General features: G+C 49.3%; 1 protein-coding gene across 1 annotated transcript in view; it reads right to left on the minus strand.

Moving 5' to 3' along the window:
- The window catches only part of GXYLT2 (glucoside xylosyltransferase 2), a 100,024-nt gene that overhangs the window by 71,746 nt on the left and 8,613 nt on the right, over nt 1-19,665 (minus strand). The gene's annotated exons all lie outside the window — the stretch shown is intronic.

Raw genomic sequence — 19,665 nt, forward strand, 5'->3', positions numbered from 1 at the left:
GTGAAACGCGCAATGTGATATTCCCATCATCTGGATGTTGTAGGCTGCGGTGGAATGCGTGACCGCTGAACCACAGGAAAATCACGCAAGTCCAGGAGGTGAGCGAGAAAACGGCATGTGTGCCACCCCCTCTCCTGTGTCCCATTACATCTCAGGAGAGTCCTGAAGGAACAGGTGTTAATCCTAACTGTCTTGCCAAAGACTGGGGAGGTGGTGGGTATGAAATCCAGCATCCAGCATGAAATTTGTATTATCGAGAAACAGACAGGAGAGGGAGCAGGTTAGCCTGCAAGCGATCGAGGTATCTAACACGCAGTCCACAGCTGGGAGGGCAAGCGCGTCCAAGAGTCCAGAATCATCTTCCAGCTATTTCCTAGTAATAAAAGATTTGTTCCAGACAAGGAGACGCAGCCAAGCCCCAAACACACCACCGAGAAGCATTTGCAGGCAAGCTGGAAGAAATTGGCTTGGAAAAGGTACTCGGAGACAAATGAAACTAATTTACTTGCACAAAAGATTTGCAGGCCCAGGGAACTTGGATGTCAAATGCTACCTGCCTTCCAGAAACTTGGAGTTCCATCAGCACGCTGTTCCATTATTCACCGCTCTGCTGAATAATGGTCGTCTTGCTCCAGATGTCTTTCACCAGGAGGAGGGTGGAAGACGTGGGTGGAGCGCTTTGGGAAGCTTTCCAATGAGATTACTTCAGAGTGCGCTTCGCAGCACAGCCTAGTCCAGACGTGAGGGTTACTTGGACTGCAGTTACTTTGGGAATCCCAGGCAGACCAGAGAGACACCCTGAGTCACTCTGGAGTGTCCGTTTCTCCTCATCCCTGCCATTACCTGATGTGGTCAGCATCTTCTCTCACCTCTACCACTGTGACAGCCCCCTAGGTGGTCCACCTGCCTCCATTATGGCTATCTAGAGCCCACACCCCACGCTTTCTCCTTACTGGTGCCTGGAGGATGTTCTTCTAAAATGCACATGGGATGGTGATATGCCCTTAATTAAGATATTGCAAGTGGGGGGGGCATTTGGCCTAGGGGTTCAGACTCCTACATCCCATATCAGAGTGCCTGGGTTTGGCTCCTGGCTCCATTCCTGACTTCAGTTTCCTGCCAATGCAGACCCTGGGAGACAGCAGGGGGATGGATGGTTCAACTGATTGAGTCCTTGCCACCCACATGGGAGACCTAGACTGAATTCCCAGCTGCCAGCTTCAACCTGGCATAGCCCCAGCTGTTGCAGGCATTTGGGGAGTGAACTAGATGAGAGGAGGGTGCTTTCTCTTTGTCTCTTTAATGAAAGCAAAATAACGCAAGGGCACCCTACTACCCTTAACATCAAGTCCCAACTGCCCCTTACGGTTCCTATTACATCTCCTGCAAGTGTCCCCTGCACCCCCAGGCTGGAGGGACGGCTACCCACAACCACCATCGTAGTCATTCCATGTTCATATTCTTTTTTTTTTTTTTTTTTTTTGACAGGCAGAGTGGATAGTGAGAGAGAGAGAGAGAGACAGAGAGAAAGGTCTTCCTTTGCCGTTGGTTCACCCTCCAATGGCTGCCACGGCTGGCGTGCTGCAGCTGGCGCACCGCGCTGATCTGAAGCCAGGAGCCAGGTGCTTCTCCTGGTCTCCCATGGGGGGCAGGGCCCAAGCACTTGGGCCATCCTCCACTGCCTTCCCGGGCCACAGCAGAGAGCTGGCCTGGAAGAGGGGCAACCGGGACAGAATCTGGCGCCCCGACCGGGACTAGAACCCGGTGTGCCGGCGCCACTAGGTGGAGGATTAGCCTATTGAGCCGTGGCGCCGGCCCCATGTTCATATTCTGTTTCAGTTTCAGTCCCTGACAGCATGATATGCAGGCTGCAGGTCTTGGCACCTGCATCCTCTCTGTCTCGTGTTCTTCCCCACTCTCTTCCTTGCTAACTCCAGCTCATTTATTAGTCAACAAACCATTACTGAATACCTATTGTGTACCAGGTACTATTCTAGTGAGCAAAGCAAAGATGCTTGCCCTTGCAGAAGTTACAGTCTACAAGGGACAAGGGAAATTTTCGACAGAAATAAATAATAGCCAAAGCAGGCAGTAACCACAGAAGGGGCTAACAAACCATCTAACCCTTCTGTTGTCTTAAAGATGAACACATCCTCCTGCCCCCAAAGAGAACAGCTCCTCCTGTTTAGCTTCACATGTCACGCCTCTGCACGAACTTCATACCAAGTGCTAACCTTAGTGATCAGGAAAATACAAATCCAAACAGTAAAGAGATCAACTTTATTTTTAGTTTGGCAAAAATTAGAAAATTAAAGGTTTTATCACCTAGAGATGTGGGGTAGACAAGGGACAGGGAACAGCTCAGGAGACGCTAGGGGTGTTGGAGTTTGGTCCACAGTCTTTGGAGAGCCATTTGGCAACAGTTAGCAGGTGTGAACATGGTTGTCCACTCTTTACAACCCCAGTTCTATTCCCTCAAATACTAGGAGTCTTCAAAAGGGTCATGAAAAATGCATGTTATGGTCAAAACTATGGGTAGATTAAAAAAAACTGTGCCAACACACACACACACACACACACACACATGCAGAGAGAGAGAGAGACAGAGACAGAGACAGAGACAGAGAAAGACAGAGAGAAACTCCCATCTATTGGTTCACTCCCCAAACGGCTATAACAGCCAGGGTTGGGCCAGGCTGAAGCCAGGAGCCAGGAACTACATCCAGAGGGGGTGGCAGAGGCCCAAACATTTAGGCCATCTGCTGCTTTCCCAGGTGCATTAGCAGGTAACTGGATTGGAAGCAGAGCAGCTGGGACATGAACCAGCACTCCCACATGGGATGTAGGCATCTCAAGTGTGGCTTAACCCTTTATGGCACAACACCAGTCCCGATAAAATTATCTTTTAATTCTACTTTCCACCAACTTTTGGACCTGAACAACTCCTGCATGTTGGCACAAGATCCATGCAAGGCCGGCGCCGCAGCTCACTAGGCTAATCCTCCACCTTGCGGCGCCAGCACGCCGGGGTCTAGTCCCGGTTGGGGTGCCAATTCTGTCCCGGTTGCTCCTCTGCCAGGCCAGCTCTCTGCTGTGGCCAGGAAGTGCAGTGGAGGATGGCCCAGGTGCTTGGGCCCTGCACCCCATGGGAGACCAGGAGAAGCACCTGGCTCCTGCCATCGCGCTGGCTGCGGTGGCCATTGGAGGGTGAACCAATGGCAAAGGAAGACCTTTCTCTCCGTCTCTCTCTCTCACTGTTCACTCTGCCTGTCAAAAAAAAAAAAAAAAATCCATGCAAGAGTGTTCACAGAAGCCCTCTGTATGACAATGAAAAATTGGAAATAAACTCATTGTTCATGCAAAGGAGAATCATGAAGATATCTAGTATAATTAAAAGAGGGATGGGCCGGCGCTGTGGTGCAGCGGGTTAACACCCTAGTCTGAAGCCCCGGCATCCTATATGGGCGTGGGTTCGAGACCCAGCTGCTCCTCTTCCGATCCAGCTCTCTGCTGTGGCCAGGGAAAGCAGTAGAAGATGGCCCAAGTCCTTGAGCCCTTGCACCCATGTGGGAGACCCAGAAGAAGCTCCTGGCTCCTGGCTTCAGATCAGCGCAGTTCCAGCCATTGTGACTAACTGGGGAGTGAATCATCGTATGGAGGACCTCTCTCTCTCTCTCCCTCTGCAACTCTTTCAAATAAGTAAATAAATCTTTAAAAAATAAAAGAGAGATTTTTATCTGCATAGCAGTGAAAAGGCATAAAGCAGAATGACAGGCACCAACTTAAGGACAAAGAGCAAAAGCAGCAGTTTCTCAAAGGACAGCAATAGAATGACATCATTTAGGTGAAGCTTAAAAACAAGCAAAACAGCACCGTACATTATTCACAGACAGATGTAGTGAGAGGGAGACGCAGGCTTGAGGATGGAGAATATCAAATGCAGGACACTGGTTATGTCTGGGGACTTACGATTTTACTTTTAAAAAGGGTTTATATACTGGGGCCAGCATTGTGCTGCAGTGGGTTAAGCTGCCACCTGCAATGCTGGCATCCTAAGTGAACACCGATTTGAGCCCTGGCTGCTTTGCTTCTGATCCAGTACCCTGCTAATGCACCTGGGAAAGCAGCGGAAGATGACCCAAGTGTTTAGGTAGCAGAGCTACCCATGTGGGAGACCTGGATGAAGCTCCTGGCCCCTGGCTTCAACCTGGCCCAGACCTGGCCATTGGGGTTTTTTGAGCAGTGAACCAATGGACACAGTGTACCAGCAGATGGAAGATTTCTCTCCCTCTCTGTTACTCTGCCTATCAAGTAAATAAATATTTTTTAAATGTTGATTTATTTATTTTCTTCTACCTGAAAAGCAGAGCAACAGAGAGAGAAAGAAATCTTCCATCTGCTGGTTCAATTCTCAAATGCCTGCAACAGCCAGGACTGGGCCAGATTGAAGCCACGCGCCCAGAACTCCATCCAGTTCTCCTGGTAGGGGCCCAAGCACTTGAGCCACCATCTGCTGCCTTCCAGGTTGTGCATTAACAGGAAGCTGGATCAGAAGCAGAGGAGCCAGGACCCAAACAAGACACTTTGACATGGGATGTGAGCATCTCAAGAGGCAGCTTGCTGTGCCACAATGCCTACCCCCAAAATCTTCTTCTTCTTTTGATTGATTGATTGATTTGAAAGGCACAGTTGCAGAGCGAGACAGAGACAGAGAAAGAGGATCTTCCATCTGCTGGTTAAATCTGCAAATGGTCATATCAGCCTGGGCTGGGCCAAGCTGAAGCCAAGAGACAGGAGTTTCTTCCAGGTCTCCGATGTGGGTGCAGGGGCCCAAGCATTTGGATCATCTTCCACTGCTTTCCTAGATGCATTAGCAGAGCTAGATAGAAAGTGAAGCAGCTGGGACTCGAACCGGTGCCAACATGGGATGCTGGCACTGCAGGTGGTGGTGCCTTGACCCACTGTGCCACAGCGCTGCTCCCCCTCCAAACCTTATTTCTTAAATTGAATGGTGGGCACACAGATTTCATTTTGTTATTATCTGTATTTTTGTGCCCCCCAAACTATTTGGGAAATACATTTTTTTCCCCATTAAGAAAGCCGGCACTCGTCTGCAGCAAAACAAGCCCCCACTCCTCCCCTTGCAGACTCCAGGGGTCTGAGCCTGCACAGGGGCTGGCGACTGCGATCTTTCACGGTGTCTGGTGACAGGTACGAGAGAAGAAAAATCAAAGCCTCTCCCGGTGCCAGTTCAAGTGTCAGTGGTTAGGATTTAATGAGACCTTTGCTGGCCCCACTCTGTTCCCCTCTCACGTTACATTAGAAATCCCAGGCTGCAGGTAATAAGCATTTGTGTTGCACAGTCACAAGGAACACTCAAGTGTAAGGGCTCAGCCATGGTGTGCCTTTCACCAGCTCCCACCAACAGCACATTCAGCACCTCTCAGATGTCACGGGATCCAGGGAGTCCCAGCTTGTAACCTGGAACTTCTTAACCCCTTCCGTCACAGGGCTGAGCAGGCGCCAGGTGGTGGGGAACTCCAGCATTGTTCTGACTGATGGCTACTTACTCTTTACAAAAGGGGACTGTAGGAGGTATTTGCTGTCCAAGGTTTTTGTTTTTACTCATTAATTTGAGGGGAAGAGGGAAGGAGAACACGCATCTTCTGGCTTACTCCCCAAATGCTTGCTTGCAATGATCCCTGGTTGGGGAGGAAGTCATAAGCTGGGAACTCAATCCGGGTCTCCCACACGGGTGACAGGGACTCAGTTACTTGAGCCATCACTGCTGCTTCGTAGGATCCTCACAGGAACCAGAGCCAGTTATTAAACCCAGGTATCCCAATATGGGACATGGGCGTCCTAACCAGGGTCTTAAGCACTAGGCTAAACACCTGCTCCTGTGCTCCTGTTGCTAAAGCTGGAACTGACAGCAATCATCTCAGCCGCCGCACAGACACAGCCTGATTAGAAATCAACTTCCAGTGGAAAGTAAAGACAAAAGATGCTTGTCAGACCTCACCTGAATCCAGGTGCACCTGACCTTACCTTTGGACTGTCTAGTGATTAAAACGATAAACTGGGGTCGGCACTGTGGCACAGTGGGTTAAAGCCCCAGCCTGCAACGCCAGCATCCCATATGGGCAACAGTTCGAGTCCTGGCTGCTCCTCTTCTGATCCAGCTCTCTGCTGTGGCCTAGGAAAGCAGTAGAAGATGGTCCAAGTCCTTGGGCCCCTGCACACACGTGGCAGACCTGGAAGAAGTTCCTGGCTCCTGGCTTCGGATAAGCTCAGCTCTGGCCGTTGCAGTCATTTGGGGAGTGAATCATTGGAATGGAAGACCTCTCTCTCTCTCTGGCTCTACTTCTCTCTGTAACTCTGTCTTTCAAATGAATAAAATAATTAAAAAATAAACCAAAAAATGATAAACTCCTCTTTGCTTAAGCCAGGCTGACACTTACAACTTAATAACCAAGAGTCTGTTCTAGCCTGATTTGTGTGGCTATAACAAGACACCCGAGGCTGGCCACGTGATGAAGAAAGAAGTGCTAGGAGTTCTAAGAGCACAGTGCCAGCATCTACTGGGCTCTGGCAAGGGCCTCCGAGTGGAGCATCACAGTGCGGGGGAGCACTGTGGAAGGGAGAAGCCACAGAGTGAGACAGTAAAGCAAGACACTTGGGGGGCAGGGTGCCAGATCACTCTTTCTGGAACAATCTGCTCTCGCAGGAAGGAATCCACTCCTGCCCACTGGACATGACCCACTCCACCAGACAGCATTAACCAGTTCATCAGAGTGGAGCCCCATGACCTAATTTCCTTCCCTGAGGTCCCGCCTCTTACAGATTCCAACCCCTCAACATCACCACCCTGGGAACCAAGCTCGGAGAACGCACTCTACGCAAACATAACAGAATCCCAAAGCAAGTGCTAAAACTATGGTTCCAGTCACCTCTGACTCTTCCTGCCTCTCTTACAGCCACCTGGTTCTTCCTTTGACATGTCCCCTGGGTCCAGTCCTTCCTCTCGCTGCCACCCTGCCAGTGTTGGAGCTCGAAGAGATGGGAGAAACCACGTAGGATGGTGGACTCCCCACCTGGCCACGCAGCCTGATCATCCGCAGAGCCTGTTAATGAGCAACCTCCCAGCTCACAGGGTCCTGGGTGAGGCCCCCGGCACTGCACATTGCCCAGGGTTCCCTGTGGCTAGGCCCCGACTACCCCAGCTGCCATCTCATCTCTCCCCTCGCTCCTAAACACTCCCCCCAGGCCCTCAGGAACACCTGCTCTGTCCCTGGCTGTGGCTCTGAGTATTCTCTCCACCTCTTGCTTTAATTAACACCTGGCTGCCCTGGAAGGACACCTCCTCCCAGGCCAGGGCAGGGGGGTCTCAGGGTAGCAGGCGGGGCAGGTGGCCTTGCTCCTCAGGGCCACACCCAGACTCACAAGCATCTGGAGGGCAAAGTCTGTGTCCCAAAGCTCTTCCACTTTCTCCCTGTCTGTGCCCGAAGGTAAATCATCAGTCAGCGCCCTGCTGCTCCTTTTCCTTCACCTGGGAGTTCGGCTGCTGGTTCACATAGTCTTCACTCTGGGGTCTTCAATCACTACTTAATAGAAGCTTTGCAGATTCTTGACCCTCCTTTTCCTCCCCTCCCCTCCCCTCTCCTCCCTTCCTCCCTCTTTCCTTTCCTTCCTTCAATTGGCAGAGAGAGAGAGAGAGAGAGAGAGAGAGAGAGAGAGAGAGAGAGAAAGCGAGTTCCCACTCACTGACTCATTCCCCAAGTGCCTACAATGGCCAGAACTAGACCAGGGCTGAAGTCAAGAGCTGAGTACAGAATCCAGGCCTCCCAGCTGGGTGACAGGGACCCATCACCTGCTGCCTCCTAGGGTGTGCATTAGCAGGAAGCTGGAATTGGGAGTGGAATCAGGCTTGCACCCACACACTCTGATATAGGATGTGGGCATCCCAACCAGAGACTTAGCCAAAGGCCAAACATACATCCCCTGACTTTCAATTCTGTGATCTCCACCCCCAACACCTTTTCTTTCCTTCTACCTCTGATGCCAAATGCTGTCCTTGACCTTCACACAAACCAAGTCCTCAGCCTGAGTCTTTGCAAGGCTGTCTCCTTATCCATTGAAGATAGAAGGCAAAAAGGCCTTTCCCCAAACACTTCATCAAAGGAATGCTAGCACTTTCATTTTCTATCTTGGTTTTTGTTTATTTCTTTCCAAAAACTCACATCAGTTGATGAGTACATATTCTTGAATTATAATTTATATGATGCATAAACATTACATATAAAATATACAATAAACAAGTTTCTCTTTAGAAAAGGTTTAGAATAAAATATACTACATGCATTTTGAATTGAAAAATATAAAACATATTGAAAATTTAATTCATTTTTTCCCATAAATTTAATAAACATTTTTATTTATTTGAGAGGCAGAAAGAAAGAGGGAGAGGCAGACAGAGTGCCCACCTGCTGGTTCACTCCCCCAAAATCCCAAACAGCCAGGTCTGGTCCAGGGCTGGTGCTGGTAACTCAGCCCAGGTCCCCTACCTGGGTGGCAGGAACCCAATCACTTGAGCCATCACCGCTGCCTCCCAGGGTCTGCACTAGCAGGAAGCTGGAGTCAGGAGCCATGGCTGGGAATTGAAGCCAGGCACTCCAACTGAGGGATGCCAGCACATTCACCACCAGGCCAAATGCCCACCAAATTACCAAATTCAGCTTTGCACATGAAAAAAAATGCTTGTTCAATAAAACCTTTTGGTTTTTGCATATTACATGCTGGTCGTTGTTCAATTAAACACATATTTCTACAGTGGCTCTAACAGTGGGCATATCATTTTAAGATCCTACTTGTATCATTTGTTTCTTATTTTTCTTATCACTTAAGTCTTCAAAACCATCATTGTAACTGGCTATCTACTCTTCCATCCAACTAAAACACTGTAAGTTATAACCATTTCCCTTTTTTTGGTGTTTCCAACTGCTGTCGGTTATATGTGTATTTAAAAACCTTGCACTAACCATCTGTGAAGCTAGAGATTATTTCTTTCTTTTCATGACCACCTTAGTCTACATTCTTAGAAATGCAGTTACTGAGTTAATATCTATTATTAACCAGGCAATTTTGATAGTTTGAGGGAATTTTGATAGTTTCTCAAATTCGCCCAAGAGCTCTCTAGGAGAGAGAGCTTTTTAGAGAGAGAAGAGGGGGGGAAAATAAGGCCTAACAAACAGCACCCTGTGCACCTCTAAGTTACTTGTAGTACCTATGGGGCCAACTAACCAATAAGACGAAATGGACTTGTGTGAGGCCTAGTGTCTGCTAATTCCACGTACTACAAGGGATGATGTGTGGGCAGAAGTTAACATCCAGTGGCCGGCGCTGTGGCATAGTGGGTAAAGCTGCTGCCTGCAGTGCCAGCATGCCACATGGGCGCAGTTCAAGTCCCGGCTGCTCTATTTTGGATCCAGCTCTCTGCTGTGGTCTGGGAAAGCAGTGGAAGATGGAACCAGCCCTTGGGCCCTGCACCCACGTGGGAGACCTGGAAGAAGCTCCTGGCTCCTGGCTTCAGATCAGCACAGATCCAGCCATTGCCGCCAACTAGGGAATGAACCAGCAGATGCAAGACCTCTTTCTCTCTCTCTGCGTCTCTTTCTCTCTGTGTGTAACTCTTTCAAATAAAATAAATAAATCTTAAAAAAAAAAGTTAACATCCAGACACAGTGTTCCATAACATGTCGCATGGTGAGAAAGTTATTTCAACTAAGTTCTTTTTCAATAATCCCAATAAGAAAGTGTCTGCTTGGTGCTAATGTGTCTTGAGCACCTTTCTAGGATTGCCCGATCCTCCCTTTCAGCTGAAAGGAGCCCAAACCTCTGGTGCAGAGCTTCCAATGAGCACGAGGACCGAGCCCTTTGGACAGCACTGCTTAGCTTTCCTAGTATTCGATTTGACGGTTACCTTCTGTTTATATTACTGCTCAGAGTTTCTCTAAGAAATAAATGCCCTGAGGCTGTGGAGAAACTAGAACCTTCCAGCACCGCTGCCAACATTATAAACTGGTGCAGCCACTACGGGAGCCTGTTGGGAAGCTCTTGAAAGCATCGAAGCTACTGCTGGGCCCAACAATTCCACTCCTACCGAGAGACCTACAAGATCCGCAAGCATACATCCACACTGAAACTGCTACACAAGCACTCCCAACAGCATTATTCCCAGAGTCCAATCTACAAGTCCATCAGCCGATGAATGGATAAATAAAACATGATCTATCACGCAATGGATTATTGTTCGCCCATAAAAAGCGATGTAGCACTGTTGCATGCTACAACACGTATGAACCTTGAAAGCAGCAACCCTGCACACTTTGTGAAGATGCAAAAAACCACACGTCTGAGGAAATACAGCCACAGTTGTGCAAAGTCTAGAACAGGCAGGGCCATGGAGACAGAAAAGACATCACTGGTTATAAGGAACCCGGCAGAGGGGCAAACAGGAAGTGACAGCTTCATGGGCAGAGGGTTTCTCTTTGAGCTGATAAAAATGTTCTGAAATTGGGCAGTGGTGACGGCAGCACAAATCTGAATAAACTTCAGCCACAGAACTGTGTTATTTGTACAGGCTATCAGAGTTGAATTTCAACCAAGCCATTATTAGATAAAGAAAGAAATGCACTTGGGCTTGCAACATGGATTTGCAAAAATGCATAAAGCAGGCAATGATAGTGCAGCACTTTTACAAGAATCAGGACTGAAATCTCTAAAGGCTGCCCCCGTGGTCCTGGCTCAAGCCTGCTCCCTGAGCAAATGAAAAATGATATTGAGAATAGCAGAGGCGGCCCGGAGGGAGAGTTTCCACGTTTCCCTCCCTGCCGCCCAAGACAAAGTGTCTCCTTAATCGCTTAAAAGACTCAAGCGTGTGACTTAATTAAACCTCAATTTCTGGAGTGTATAAATAATGAAATACGGCATTTATGTGTAGTGCTATTTACTTTGTAGTCTATTACCGCAAAACACACTGAATTATTAAAGCGAGTAATTGGTTCCACTCAGACCCTCTTCTCTGCCGTCTCCTGCTCCCTCTTATCACTGCCTCTCCTTCACTGACAAGCTAAATTAACTCGGGTCAACCTGATGCTGCCATGTGGGCCAGCGCCCGCAGTGGGAGCTGGATGGAAAAACCACACTTCCTTAAATTACAGCCCCAAACCGTGCTGTTGGCAACTTCTTTGTTTAGTGGAGAAAACATGCGTGTATTTGGGGAAAAACGGTGGAAGATGGATTTTTAGGAAGCTGAATATTCTCACCATAGGGGAAGAAGAAATGAGTGGAGTTCTCCTGCTTTGCACAATCTTCTTTTAAAAGATTTTATTTATTTGAGAGTCAGAGTTACGGAGTGGGGGGGAAGGGGAAGATGGGGGTGGAGTGGAGACAGAATCTTCCACCTGCTGGTTCACTCTTCAAATGGCTGCAATGGCCAGGCCCGGGCCAGGCTAAAGCCAGGAACCTGGAACACCATCAGGGTCTCCGACGTGGATGGCAGGGGCCCAAGCACTTGGGCCATCCTCTGCTGCCTTCCCAGGCACATTAGCAGGGAGCTGGATCAGAAGCAGAGCAGCCACTCTGCAAGGGGCTGCAGTTGTCACAGGCTGTGGCTTTAACACATTGCACCACAATGTCGCCTCCTCTGCCATTGTGCAGTCTCTTACAAGATGAATCTGCTGCATTCTTTAATGTGGGAAAGGTCTGTAAATGAGACCAGAGCAGTGGTTCGGGGAACGGAAACACCTTACACAGCCCCTAGAAACAGTCTGGCGAAGGGTCACTGTATCCTCACCAGGCACTGGCAACTGAGCATCTGCTAAGAAAGTTCCCTGCAGACCACGGGCTCTGGAAGACAGGAATCCCTTGCCAAGAAATTTCCCCCATGGAAGCTGTGACTACAGAGCCTTCTACTCAGAACCCAGACCCGACACTAAGGACTCCACTAACAGCTAAATCACTTTTAATGACCCATGGTTTGGAGTTAAGTCAAATATCATTAATCTTTGCAGACAGAAAAGCTCACATACGTCTTGAAGACATGCTATTGTATGAACAGTGGCAACAGAGTGCCAAAAAGTTGACAGGGCAGGGGGCTTAATAAAATGAGTTGATAAATGCATTTAATTATGACTAGTACATATTTGGTCCCGTTCATGATCTCTGTACCATGGCTGTGGTCCTAAGTAAAGTCTAGGTCTAATGCATAGTAGGTGTGGAGGCCCACAGACTGGCAATTACGTGTGTGTCTACATGCGAGCTTCGGGACACCACTGTGTACACACACACACACACACATACACACATGCTTCAGTGTAAGCGAGTGTCGCAGCCAGGATCCAAACCTGGGGGGCTAGACTTCAGACGCCGTGTGTTTCATCATATCGGCTTTGGGGACACACACAAGTGATCACGGAGAGCCCTCTCTGCAAATGCAGCACGGACTGGATTTAAGCCCCGGCTCGCAGCCGCCCTTGGATGCCCCTTGCAGGGTGCAACTCCTACTGCGAAAACTCCAGCAGCTCTCTGCCGTTAGCTGAGGTCATTCACACTCGTGTTGATTTATCTCCTTCTGAAACTCTAGGCTGGTGCCTGCACTAATCCTCAATTCCTTTTTTTCCTGTCTGATTGCTCCTGACACATAGATACTCTGTTTCTCCAGCCCCCTCTTCTCTCCTTAATTAAGATGTGATTGAGATTTTTAAAACATGAACCCACAGTGCTAGTTTGAAATAAATGACTGCTGACATACAGGGGATAGGAATGAGATGAGGATTCCAGAGGATGCAAAGGGGCCTTTCCTCCTCATTTTTGGAAAAAGAGCAGCAAGGAGTTACCAACTCGAAGAGAAGAGAGGAAAAAATGGTCTTTCCAATCAACTTCCATCCTCCTAAGTCTCAGGCAAACAATTTCTATTTGTTTAATTTATATAAGTTGCCTTATAAATTAATAAATAATGCACATACTCATCATAGAAAATTGCAAAGTATAGGCAAGTAAAAGTGGGGGGTACCCCTAGTTCCAACTCCACAGCCACTGTTAACATTTGTCTTCCAGAGTAATATACCCCATATATGTGGGCGTGTGCATATAAAAAACTTTTTAAAAATCTCTAATGGAATCATTTTTATAACTTTTTCTCCCTTACAAACATGAACGATCTTTAATTGTAAAAAAAAAAAAAAAATAGACTTTTTAAACCAAAGAGATCTTCTCCAAAGGGATTCCAGGAAGCAACCATGTGGTTTAGATTTTGAGATGTACAGCACGGTGGTTTGCAATTTCACTCTAGAAACATGGACATGCCTTCAAATTCTAGGTTTGCCACGTGGCTATCTGTTCTAGAAAATGCTTCAACTACTATTTAAGATTTATTTATTTATTCATTTGAAAGGCAGAGAGAGAGAGAATCTTCCGTCCACTGGTTCATTCCTCAAATGCCTGCAATAGTAGGGGCTGTGCCAGGCCAAAGCCAGGAGCCGGGAACTTGATCCTGGTCTCCCAGGTGGTACCTGAGCCACCATCTGCCACCTCCCAGGATGCCTGATCGGAGGTGGAGTAGCTTGGATGCCAAGCAGTGGGTCAACTCACCATACCACAGTGCCTGCCTCTCAACCACCTGTAACCCTGAACTTCCCTATATGTAAAGCTGGCCTACCGACTGCTTCTTGGTGTAAAGTGGGATATCTGCTTCTGGTTTTGGTGTTTCATATTGGCAGCTGTTTCCAGGACTCCCTGGTAGGAGCAGCTCAGTTTTTGTTTGTTTTTTCAGGGGTGGTGAGGGAACCTCTTCTCTTCTGTTCTTGGTCCATGAGACTTGGAGGAGCTGAATCATCCAACTCCCCATCCCCCATCCTGCCAGCAGCAAGCAAATGTCGCAGCTGTGGCCATGTGATCCAAGTCAGGTCAGCAGAGGTGGCCATGAGCCTTTTCCCTCAGGGGTTACAAAAGGAGGAAGAGGTAAACCCACACCTGTTGGGGACAGTCAGGTGGAGAGAACTGGCCTGAAGGTGTTGCCCAGGCAGAAGAAAACAGAACCAGAGAAGGGAGGCAAGATGGTTAGAAACCCTGGACACACCCGCGGCTGAAGCCGGCTCTCCGTACTCCTTCCAGGCTTGTGAGCCCGTGAACACCCTTGTATAGGTAAGTGACACAAACAGGTGGGCTGGGATTCTATCACTTGACAACCGAAAGAGTTCTGACCTATCCCATAATAGTGCCTACATCTTAGATCATTATGAAGCTTACGTGAACTAATACGGTGAAGTGCTTAACATAGTTCCTGGCATATTTTAGGACACCATGAAATATTACTTAACATTGTCATTAGTAACTTGTAGTTCATCATTTTTCTCTAAATATGTTATGTTCAGACCAAAACCAAGCTAGGCAAGACAACAAAAAGCATCTGCTGGGGCCAGTGTTGTGGGGCAGTGCGTGGAGCTGCCATTGGCAATGCCGGCATCCCATAACACAGTGCCAGTTGGAGTTCTGGCTGCTCTGTTTCCAGTCCACCTCCCTGTTAATGTGTCCTGGGAAGGCAAAAGAAAACGGCTCTTGGGTCCCTGCCATCCACGCTGGAGACCCGGATTGAGTTTTTGGCTCCTAGCTTTACCTGGCCCAGACACGGCTGTTGTGGCCATTGGGGGAGTGAACCAGTAGACAAAAGATCTCGCTCTCTGTCTCTGTCTCTCTCTCTCACTGACTTTCAACAAATAAATTATTTTTTAAAATCACGTGTTATTTTAAGTTTCAACACTACTTAACTCTGCCTACTTCAAACCAGACTTGAAGGGTTTGCATACTTTTTCAAATTCTCACACTTCAAAAAATTTTTTAGGCCGGCACTGCGGCTCACTAGGCTAATCCTCCTCCTGCAGCACCGGCATCCCGGGTTCTAGTCCCGGTTGGGGTGCCAGATTCTGTCCCAGTTGCTCCTCTTCCAGTCCAGTTCTCTGCTGTGGCCTGGGAAGGCAGTGGAGGATGGCCCAGGTCCTTGGGCCCTGTACCTGCATGGGAGACCAGGAGGAAGCACCTGGCTCCTGGCTTCAGATCGCCATAGCACACTGGCCATAGCAGCCACTTGGGGGGTGAACCAACGGAAGGAAGACCTTTCTCTCTGTCTCTCTCTCTCACTGTCTAACTCTGCCTGCCAAAAAAAAAAAAAATTTTTTTTTTACTTTTCAAAAAACATTTTAGTACAAAAACTGTGAGAAAATTCTCAGACTTTAACCTCAATTTCCATTAACCCACGTCCCCCTGGAGAACATCTGATACTCGAAAACTAAGGCTTGGGACTCCCGGGCCAGGGGTTGGACAACTGGCGTCCCTGTAGTTCTCACAGAAGTGGGAGAAGAACTACTGAGCATGAGGACTGAAGCCCAAGCAGAGGCTCAGGCCCCTCGCGGAGCAGTGTCTGCGGCCAACTGCTGCATAAGCTTCTCTGAGAACACCTCCAGACGCCCCGAGAATCCCCTCTCACTCCCGGCTTTCCCAAGCTGGGCAACAGCGGCCCCGGAGTAGACAGCAACGCTGCCGGTGGCCAGGACTGCAGAAACTCCCCAGGTCTCCTCTTGAAGAGTGGGGAGGGTCCACTGACCTCCTGCATTCCCTCTGTTTGTTAAGGACCGGCAGGAGCCGGGATGGGCCTGTCACCGAAGACGAGCCACAGCCTCAAGGCCCAGTCATTTCCTCAAGTCACCGCCTCCCCAGACAGCCTGGTGAACCCGCACCTTAGCCCCTGCTGTCATTTGATGACAGTCCCTTTTTATTTTATTTTAATTTTTATTTTTGACAGGCAGAGTTAGATAGTGAGAGAGAGACAGAGAGAGACAGAGAGAAAGGTCTTCCTTTTCCGTTGGTTCACCCCCCAATGGCTGCTACGGCCGGTGCGCTGCGCTGATCTGAAGCCAGGAGCCAGGTGCTTCCTTCCTGTCTCCCATGCGGGTGCAGGGTCCAAGCACTTGGGCCATCCTCCACTGCCCTCCTGGGCCACAGCACAGAGCTGGACTGGAAGAGGAGCAACCAGGACAGAATCTGGCGCCCCAACCGGGACTAGAACCTGGGGTACAGGCACCGCAGGCGGAGGATTAGCCAAGTGAGCCGTGGCACCGGCCAGTCCCTCTTTATTTTAATAAATGTATTTGAAAGGCACACGTATACACACACACACACACACACACACACACAATCCTCCATCAGCTGGATCACTCCCCAAATGCCTGGAACAGCCAGGGGGTGGGACATGGCTGAGACCAGGAGCTGGTAACTCACTCGAGGTCTCCCACGTGCGTGGCTTGCAGGGATCTGACGCCTCGAGCCATCCACCTGCCATCTCCCAGGGTGCTGGAAGTGGAACCCAGGCACTCCATAGGGAATGTGGGTATCCCAAGTAGCATCTTAACCAGTGCACTGAACTCCTGCTTGCCAGTTTCTTCTGTCATCTGCATTGTGGCAGTATGCTACCTGCATTATCTTATTTCATCATTGAACTGCTGAGAAAAATCAAGGTATGCTGGGAAGGCCTGACCTGGTCAAGGTCACACTGCTAGTGAGTGGGGTTAGTAATGATTCAGGTTTTTGTTTTTGTTTTTGACAGGCAGAGTGGATAGTGAGAGAGACAGAGAGAAAGGTCTTCCTTTGCCGTTGGTTCACCATCCAATGGCCGCCGCGGCCGGCGCAACGCGCTAATCTGATGGTAAGAGCCAGGTACTTATCCTGGTCTCCCATGGGGTGCAGGGCCATCCTCCACTGCACTCCCTGGCCACAGCAGAGAGCTGGCCTGGAAGAGGGTCAACCGGAACAGAATCCGGCGCCCCGATCGGGACTAGACCCTGGTGTGCCTGGGCCGCGAGGCGGAGGATTAACCTAGTGAGCTGCGGCACCAGCCACAATTCAGTTCTTAAATGATGAGACAGCCATAGACAACAATAGTAAGGACAACAGAGAATCCTTGGGGAGTGAGGCCCATGAGCCAGCCCTGTGCTGGGCGCTCTGTGTACATTATTACTTTACTTCTCTGGCCCACAGTGTTCTCACCCATAAAGGGTTTGCATGTTTTCTATTGTTGTTTACTTACGTAAAGCTTAGATACTCAAGTCTACCATATATATCCATATATATTGACTCATCTTTTGTGTTGCTAAAATTGACCGGGGGGGGGGGGGGGGGGGTGTCTGTGGCATAGCAGGTAAAGCCACCTTCAATGCCAGCATCTCATATGGGTGTCAGTTTTGAGTTCTGGCTGCTCCACTTCTGATCCAGTTCCATGCTAATGGCCTGGGAAAGCAGCAGAAGACAGCCCAAGTGCTTGGGCCCCTGCACTCTTGTGGGAGACCCGGATGGAGTTCCTGGCTCCTGGCTTCAGCCTGGCCTAGCCCTGGTTGTTACAGCCATCTGTGGAGTGAACCAGCAGATGGAAGATCTCTCTCCCTCTCTCTGGAGTTCTTTCAAATAAATAAATAAATCTTTTTTAAAAAAATCGATAGGGGATCAGCAAACCATAGCATTTAAATATATCAAAGTCACACTTCGTTGGCACAACATTAAGGACTCCCAGTAAAGGTACCAAGTCAAGAAAATTCTTTTTCCCAAAGCAGTTTTCACAAGCTCATAATGTGAAATAAATAAAATGCTCAGGAGTATTTAGAAGGAATGTAAAATGAATTCTATCTTCAACGAGGTCTCTTTTTTTTAATAACTTCTAAATTGTACTAAAATATAGATACCACAATTTTTTCTCACATTTTCTCACAGTGGATTATAATGTGAAGAGAAGCATTCCTAAAGAAACCAAATGTGGGGGCCGGCGCTGTGGCGGAGCGGGTAAAGCCGCCGCCTGCAGTGCCAACATCCCATATAGGCGCCGGTTTGAGTCCCAGCTGCTCCACTTCCCATCCACTTCTCTGCTGTGTCCTGGGAAAGCAGTAGAAGATGGCCCAAATTCTTGGGCCCCTACACCCATGTGGGAGACCCAGAAGAAGCTCCTGGCTCCAGATTAGCACAGTTCTGGCCATTGTGGCTAATTGAGGAGTGAACCAGCGGATGGAAGACCTCTCTCTCTCTGCCTCTGCCTCTTTTAAATCTGCCTTTCAAATAAAAAGGAAGGGAAGCGGAGGGAAGGGGAGGGGAGGGGAGGGGAGGAAGGAAACCAATTGTGTTTTCAGGTTTTCTTCCAAAGATTGTGAGTTTGTAGAGGAAAAATGTTAACATGGCTACTACTGACCGAAAGTCAGTAAAAGAGCTCAAAGCAGGTGCTACGTATCCAACTTAATCAGAACCCTTTGATGGCAAGGGACAGAAACACACACCCACCCACCTAGATTAAGAAAAAGGGGGAACATCGGCCGGCGCCGCGGCTCACTAGGCTAATCCTCCGCCTAGCGGCGCTGGCACACCGGGTTCTAGTCCTGGTCGGGGAACCGGATTCTGTCCCGGTTGCCCCTCTTCCAGGCCAGCTCTCTGCTGTGGCCAGGGAGTGCAGTGGAGGATGGCCCAGGTGCTTGGGCCCTGCACCCCATGGGAGACCAGGAAAAGCACCTGGCTCCTGGCTCCTACCATCGGATCAACGCAGTGCGCCGGTCGCAGCGCAGCGGCCGCGGCGGCCATTGGAGGGTGAACCAACGGCAAAAGGAAGACCTTTCTCTCTGTCTCTCTCTCTCACTGTCCACTCTGCCTGTCAAAAAATAAAAAAAAAAAAAAAGAAAAAGAAAAAGGGGGAACTCGTTATATCATGGAATCTCCAAAAGGTTGGAACAGCACAGTCGGCAAAAGGCAGCAGCTGCTCCCGGGGCCGCCAGCAGGAGCTGCCCCCAGCCTGCCCGAGTTGTTCCACTGCTTCTCATCTCCCCAGCCCATCCTGGCTCCAGACCAGCCTGCTCCACGTGCTGGACATACAGACACAATTCCTGGCATTCACACAGCCCAGCTTCGGCCTCCAGAAACAGCGGCCACTCAGTGCTGTTCCCTTAGGTCTCTGACGCTGATTTCTACAACTCCCTAAGGAAAGTCTCCAACAGGGCCCAGGAACCTACCCTGATACATCAGCCTGGGGCACAAAAAGACTGCTCAGGGCATAGTGGATGCTCATTTCCCTGTGCGCCCCTTTCGCTTCGTCAACAGCCCCTTGATGTTGACTTATAAAAACCCTCTCATCCAGCTAAGATGATTTGGGATGCAAATAACAGGAACCTCAACTCCAAATGGACCAGGGCCCAAGAGATAGAGCAGGCCTCAGGGTTTGCCAAATCCAAGATTCCGTGGTGTCCTCAAAGACCTGTATTATCATCCTTTCTCCACTCTACTGCCCAAGGGATGGCTTCTTCCTGAAACTGGTTCCCATGGGATCGCAGAAGCAGCCAGGGCTGTGGGTCTGTGTAGAAGAGAGTCCTCTGTGGAACAAGTCCTCCCCTTCTCAGTGTGTGGGCCAGCCTGGGTCATGTGATACCTATGGACCAATCACCACTGTCCGAGAAATGAATGTTGATGGGCTTAGTCTGGGATCCACAAAGCCTACACAGGAAAAGGGTGGTGGGCTGAGTCCACCCCTTGCAGCAGTGGTCTACGCAGCAAGGAGGGCATGGGGGAGTGGGTAGAGGGTCAGGAGCC

The sequence above is a fragment of the Oryctolagus cuniculus genome, chromosome 10 (assembly GCF_964237555.1).
Source record: "Oryctolagus cuniculus chromosome 10, mOryCun1.1, whole genome shotgun sequence".
In the NCBI taxonomy this organism is placed as follows: Eukaryota; Metazoa; Chordata; class Mammalia; order Lagomorpha; family Leporidae; genus Oryctolagus; species Oryctolagus cuniculus.